Here is a 7458-nt window from a genome sequence, read left to right on the forward strand (position 1 = left end):
TTTGTTATTTTTATTAATTTATTTTTGCAATTATAGTATTTTATCAGATATAATGCTAATGTGACACATACGGATCTCACGTCAAAACTTTTAGTTGAAAAATACTTAAAATTAGTAATGTTTCAAAAAAATACATGACTAAACTGGAAATTCAACAATACAAATTACTAAAATCACAAAAAGCACATGTAGGGAACCAAAATTTGCAATTTTTCTCTTTTAAATGATGGTTTTTTCCCTTAAAAACATGCATTTTTTAGAAAAAAAATAATGAGAATAAATATGGTTTTTCAGATTTTATTCTATGTTTCTTTTAAATTTTTTTGAAAATGTTTGCATCACTTTAATTTTATTTTTGAAGCCGAATGCTCGAATATATTGGACAGCCCGATTAAATTAGTTTCGAATCGGCCCACGCAAAGCCCAATAACAAACATGACCCACCCACCCCCAGTCAACCGTAGCACACAGCGCAGAAAATGCTATTTCGCCGCCATCTCCCGTCTCTAAAACCGTACTGCTCGTCCCTTTAAAATCTTGGCGGGGAACGGCGCGGCGGAGGAGGTGGCGGCGGTGATTTTTTAACCCATCCTTGTACCCAGATCTTTCATTGAAGTCCTCCAATTTTGGTGGTCTAGTCTGCCTTAATCAGCGTGAAATCGGTAATTTTGGTTTTGCCTCATTGGAAACCTAACCAGAGGCAGAACGATTTGCGATGTCTTCAGCTCGATGGGGATATTTTAGAATAATTTCCGGCACGGTAATTGGTGGGATGATTGGATTCTATTATATGCATCGAGCTGAGCTTAAGTATAAGGTCTGCAGCTTTCATCTTTGATTTCTCGATCTGGGTCCTCTCCTTTTTCCTGACAAAAATATAATAAATCTTTTTCATATGTAGGAAATGTGGAACGAGAGATTGAGGAAGTACGAGGAAGAGATGAATAATAAGAGGGAAAATGAAGAGAAATCCGATGAATTTCAACAATCTTCGTAGCATTTGCTTACACCTGAAAATCATAATATTTCTAGTTTTTTTCCCCATTTTTGTTTGTTTAATTTTCGGAATTTTATGAAGCTTTGTTTTAGATTCTGGGGGCGCACTATTCCTTCGCTTTCTTTTTCCAAAGCTTTTTTTTTTTAGTTGTCTGATGCATAAACATTGTTAGATTTGTCGAAGTTCACTCAGCAACATGATGATGCTATTAAGGAAGGTATAAATATGTCAATTTCGAGTTAATTTACGAATGTTTTTTTTTTTTATCTTCCCCCCAACTCCAATTGTCAATGTATTTCATTCATCCTCATGCATCAGATGTAGTGCAAATTTTACTATTTTTTCTGCAGGAGTATAGGCACATTATGAATTTAGGGTGTGTTTGGTTGAGTGGATTAAATAAAGATAGATTAATAGTCCAATATTTATCGTTAAAATTTTAAGTTGTTTTAATAATCATTTTGACTTGGTTTAAGATCCAATTTAATGGATAACTGTTTGATTAATAAAATTGGATCTTAAACCGGGTCAAAATGATTATTAAAACATCTTAAAATTTTAACGATATATATTTGACTATTAATCTATCCTTATTTAATCCACTCAACCAAACACTTTCCTTATTGGCAAAATTTTAAATTAATGCCATTTAAATCTGTTTATAGTGATCTTTTTCTCTATCCATCTCTGTTTATGGCCGTATATATAATTAGTGCATCTGTAATCTGTAGATTTGTTTACATCTATTGGAAGTAGATTTATGCAATTTACAATTGGTCCCTTATGCAAAATTTTCCACATCTGTAATTCCTACACCCATATTACCAAGATTTGTTGGTTGCCTACTAAATTACTTAGTGTAAGAAGGAAAATCCATAAGAGATTTGAATACGGAGTTTTCAGAATTCAGACCAGATTAATATAATGCAATTTTTTGTTTAGTTTTATATTTTGGCAAGTAATTAGCTGGCATGAGCTAATTTCTTCTCTGTAATTATTTTAATTGTTTTCTCTATGAAATTAATTTGATAATTTGGACATTCTTGGTATCAGTTCCCATTGTACAACCACTAATCACATCAAAGCTGATATTGCTAAGAATTTGAGAATTTGTTAAATGATGCACTTGCACTTGCTATATCAGTCATATAAAATTGAAATATAATTTGCTGGAACAAAAAGCAATATTAATTTAGGGTACGAGAGACAAGGCAAAAAGTTAGTCATTGAGGATGCTTTTGTCATCAGTTCAGTTGACGTGGACCCTGTTTTCTGCAGTCAAGCTATGATAAATTCCTAAAGCTTCAACAAAAGAGTGAATGAAGGAAGAAGGTTGTTTTCATCCTAGGAAGGCCAACAAATTTTGTGGAATTTTTTTGAATTGAAAGTCCCTAGTGAGTATAAACTTCATTCAAGAGCGGGAGAATATTCGTTGGTTAAAATGAGTAGAAGCATCCAATCAATGGAATCAAATACATTTAATGTCAACGACGATGATCTGTTGGTTTCATCAGTTATAACCAACAAAAACTTCATATGTTCCCAGAAACGATATAACTTCAAAAAAAAAAAATCCCCACCGAGAACAGTTTTATCTTGGTTAGTACATTCCGGGGTTGTTTCTCAGAATGAAGTAATTTGATAGGATCGATTGTCGTAACAAGAGTGTTTAGAAGGGGGGTTGAATAAACACTTACAATTAAAATTGTTCTTTAATAATATTTGAGTTCAGTTTGGTGACAAACTGAATCTCGGAATCTTGTTGGTCAATAACAATCAGTTAAACTAGAGTAGTTGCGGAAAGTAACTGACTGAAAGATAGAATACGAAACTGAAAGAAATATGCAAGAGTTGTTTCTGGATGTTCGGAGAATTCAATTACTCCTACGTCACCCCTTCTATCACAAGGATATGATATTCACTAAAAGACTTTGATCGAGTACAACACTTGTACAGACCCACTTCAGTTTGAACTTACTACTGCCAAAGCTGAAACTCTTAGTTCTACACAATATTCTCAGTGCGTAACTGATCTTAGCACTATTGAATCTAACAACTTTTAGAGAGTGCTAGTAAGCTCAAATTGTAGCCTTGATTGCTACGAATAATTCAAATAAGAATGAGCTAAGATTTTGACAGAGTAACAACAAGTTTAAGATTGAGTGATCGTCTCTTATTTCTCCAGCTGTTCTTCAGTCATATTTATAGACTTCTCTTTCAACAGTAACTTTGAGATGCATTTGAATTCTAGTATCCGTTGATTGCCACTTCATCATTCCTTGGGCAATGTTCTCTTCATTGATTGTAATACGGCGTCTTAATTGCAATAGCCGAAATATGTTGTTCTATGCTGTAATGATTGAGGTGCGGCTTTCCATATTCAGTTGAATGTTCTTTCCCGAGAAACATTCAGTTGAGATATGTTTTAACTGAAACTTATGCGGTTGAGTGTATTAACTTATCGGTTTCCAACTGATCACTTTTCTTCATTAGTTCAGCTGGTTTCAGTTGTTAAGTAATCAGTCGCGTCTTTCGCATATTCAGTTGTCTCATAATTCAGTTAGTTTCTTCAGTTTGTCAAACTCCGAAATTTGGTTTCCAACAATTTCCTCCTTTTTGGTGTTTGACAAAACTAAGCATATAGTAACTGAAGGATTGAACTCTTATAGACTGCCTTTTAACAAAAACTGTCTGAAAACAAACTGCTAAACTGCTAACTGCTCTTCAATGTTTCTTCTGAGTCATACTAACTTCCCCTTTTTGTCAAACTGAGCCATGTGGATAGATAATTGTCGAACTTCAGTAGATAAGATGCCGACATCAGCTGAGATACTGGAGATGGCAGTAAGAACTGAGGTTTGCAGTGAGTCTATTTTTTTTGCAACAGATGTTTCTAGTCTTTCAACTCGTTGATTGATCACATCTTGAGTAACGAAAAGAGCAGCAGTTGTAGCTTTGTTCTGCTTGTGTTCTATGGAAACTGAGAGTTCAGTTACAACTTCTTGAATATTCTTCAGCTTTGCAAAAACAAAATCTTCGGATCCATTCAGCTTTACAGAATGATAGAATTGGGTTGACTGAATGGATTTGATGGCATCCATTATTTGATTCATATTTGTCTTGATGGTGTTAATTTCATCGAACAATGCTTCTGAATTTGAGATTTCAGGAGACATGACTCCTATATCTTCCTAATGTGGCACTTGTTCTGGTGGAGTGAAAATTATCATAGTGCGATCAACTGTCTCTTCTTGACCTTGAGTGGAAGAAGGTTGATTCTGAGCATCAGAAACACTTTGTTCTAGAATAACAGGGTTATCTGTGGTAACTGTTATTGGAGAATTATGGGCTTGTTCTTCTGTTTGATCAACGGCTGAAACTTGGGGTGGTTCTTCAGTTTGAAGGTTTTCAACATTAGGTAACTGCTCTTCCACGGATTCAGTGAGTGTTTCCTCTTGGTTCTGAGTGAGCACTTCAGTTTGCTCTTCAGTTTCAGATGTTACTTGCTGAATTATTTCTGGAGCAACAAAAAATTGAGCTTGTTCTGCCTTATCAGAGAATTGAACATGTTCTTCAGCAACTGGAGATTGAACATGTTCTTCAGCAAGAGATGGAACATGTTTTTCAGCAACAAAAGTTTGAACATGTTCTTCAGCGATTGAAGTTTGAACTGGGTCTTCAGATGTAATCAGAACTTCTTGTTCTGTTTGTTCAGTCAGAGGATCAACTGATTCAAAATTATGTGCTTCAGTTTGAGCTTCCTGAGCAACTGACCGGATGATTTCATCGGTATTGGCGAAAGTCAGTTCGGCTTCAGAATACAGATGTTGATCCCCGGCTGTTGTTTGTGGAACCTCCTGGATTGATTTTTCAGCAAGTGAGTTCTTCAGAAGATTCGTTCTGCTTAGACGATGAAGATTTGTATTCCTCTGTTCCTGAAGATTTTTCTGGAAGAACAAGTTCTTGATCTTGTTCCCAAAACCTTATTTCCCTCTGTAGGCCACTGAGATCTGCATCCAGTTGTGTGAACACAGCTCTATCTTGATATGCAGTTGGCCCTGTGGGGTTGTAGTTTTCTTTCAACTTTCTAACCATCTTAGTGAGTTGATTAGCCCGTATTTGATCTAAAAAATATTGTCTCCTTTCCAGTGCTTGAATAATGGTAGCAGCTTTAACTACCTTCAAAACTATCTTTTCAGTTTAATAAACGTCTTCAGTTGGGATTTGTGCTTCAGTTTCTTGGCAAAAATTTCGGTCCTGAAGCTTTTCCAACGGTCAAAAGATGTGAGTTTTGATGTGGCAAATGTATTTACCTCTTCCCAAATTAGATCGATATGAGTTTGAATGGTGTGAGATGGTTATACTCACTTTTACTTAGCGGAAAACTCTTCCGCGTCCTTTGTAATGAACCTTTATAATTACAATTGAATAAATTTATGTTTCCTATAAAAAAAAAAGAATGGTGTGAGATGGCCTTGGCTCTTCCTCAAGCTTGCCTTTTCCCTTCTCTGTGGTTAGAATATGAGAAATTTGTGAGCCAGATTTTGTATACTCCACTGGTTCCTTCAATGTGACGCTTTTCGGTCTAGCCTGAGGTAAAATAGTGGGTTGATTTACACGAGTGAAGGGAGCTTTTACTCTAGTGGGTATCTTTTCAGTTGGAACTGGATCATCAGGAGGGATGACCTGCAATGGGATAGCTTGAATAGGCTTTTTAGCAGCTGACTGAGACAGACTCTCAGTAATGGTTGGTTCCACTGCTGGTATTGGTTTGGTTCTTTGTGTCCTTGGTTTCTTGATAAGTTTGGGAGAGGGAGTTTTCTCAGAATCTGATTCACTGAGAATCAGTTTTCGCTTTGTAGCCTTCAGTTGGGCCAGCGTCTTGGCTTCCTTGACTGATTTAGGAGCAGCTTGCTGCATCCCAATCTCCTTTTTGACTTTTACGAATTGTTTAGGCGAGAGATCCATCTTGGTCTTTGGTGGCAAGATATTCTTGGCAGTGAATATCTTAAATTTTGAGGATTTTTCGGCATTGTTAGCTACCAGTCCTTTGAGTTTCAGAATGTAACTGATTGGAATAGCAAACCCCATGGACTATTTTGTTGATTTAAGCATATTCTTTAGAATGCTGAAAATAATGTACATCCAGTTGACTTTCTTCTCACCCATGATGATTGTCATCACCTGGAATTTTTCAAGAGTGAGAGCTGCATATGAGCCAGCTTTAGCTAAAATTCCCTTTGCTACAATATCTGCCAATAACTGAATTTCTGGTTTCAGTTCTTTCTTTGGGTCGGAGACTTTGATTTTCCGCCCATCAAGCAGATAATGAGGATTGCATTTCCTCAATATCGGATGTTTTAACTTCAGAGAAACTGACATATCCATCAGTCGGCAAGGAAAACATTTCTCCAAAGTTTTCTTCAGATAAGATCAGCAACATACCCTTTCAGATAGAATTCATTCACCAGTAACATACCCTTTCAGATAGAATTCATTCACTTCCTTCGAGTATATTTCTTGTGAAGATTGTCCCAAAAACATTCTGAGCCCAGCAGATTCAATCTTCAAAAAGACATTTTTGATATCAGCTTCTTGAATTGACAAAACTGAGTCAAAAATCGATTGCCATGGCATTCATCATGTGAGCAGGGATCTGATTAGCCATTTCGGAAGGTAAGATGATCTGAAATTCGTAGAAAATAAGCTTCGGAAATTAGTATGCTCTTAGAACTGATTGTATGCGTGAAAGAGAAGAACTGAATTGAAGCGGGTATAGTACATTTGTACGTGACTGTTCAAATTCTGGACACGTGTCAGTCCATGAAAATTTTGAATAAAAATAAGTGTACGTGTGCTGTAATCGTGTGTATAAAGGTTAGCGGTTTTAAAATAAGCCACGTCGTCAATCTGCAGTCACGTCAATTGATTTAGAATATAATAAATTTTAATTAGTTAACGTATGTGAGAAGATTTATAAACAATCCGACTGAACGATCAGTTGGGAAACTGATTCATTTCAGTTGAGAAGTTACAAACAATTGTCTTATCAGTTAACCTTTTAAAATTAATATTCTCCCTAAATTGGTGCATAAAACATTTAAAATGACGATGTGAAAATAATTTTAAAGCTTTAAAAATTTATTATATGATAAATGATCGCGGCCCTTCAGCTTCCATAACTTCTTGGTTATAAATAGAAGTGGCTAAGTCAGTTTCAGACATATCATCCAAAATATTCAAGATAGGAATAAAATAATGTCTGATACGAGTGACTCAAGTCTTTCTCCTTTTTCTCTGGAGGCCAGGAAGACCGAGATAGAAGATGAAGTCTTCTACGAAAGTCTGCATTACTGGGAGCGATTGCAGGAGCTTGAGCTCTTGTACAACTCTGGGGAGGCCACTACTCCTGAATTGGTGGCAGAACTGAAGCAAGTGCGAAAGCACTTGAATATTGCTGT

At 36.0% G+C, this 7458-nt stretch overlaps 1 long non-coding RNA gene across 1 annotated transcript; it reads left to right on the top strand.

Moving 5' to 3' along the window:
* Nucleotides 1-297: 297 nt before the first annotated feature.
* On the top strand, nt 298-1087 carry LOC140824601 (uncharacterized). The gene is made up of 2 exons (XR_012116389.1): nt 298-817; nt 902-1087. It is a non-coding gene; the product is annotated as an uncharacterized lncRNA (long non-coding RNA).
* The last annotated feature ends 6371 nt before the right edge of the window (nt 1088-7458 follow it).

Source organism: Primulina eburnea, chromosome 2 (genome assembly GCF_022965805.1).
Source record: "Primulina eburnea isolate SZY01 chromosome 2, ASM2296580v1, whole genome shotgun sequence".
NCBI lineage: Eukaryota > Viridiplantae > Streptophyta > Magnoliopsida > Lamiales > Gesneriaceae > Primulina > Primulina eburnea.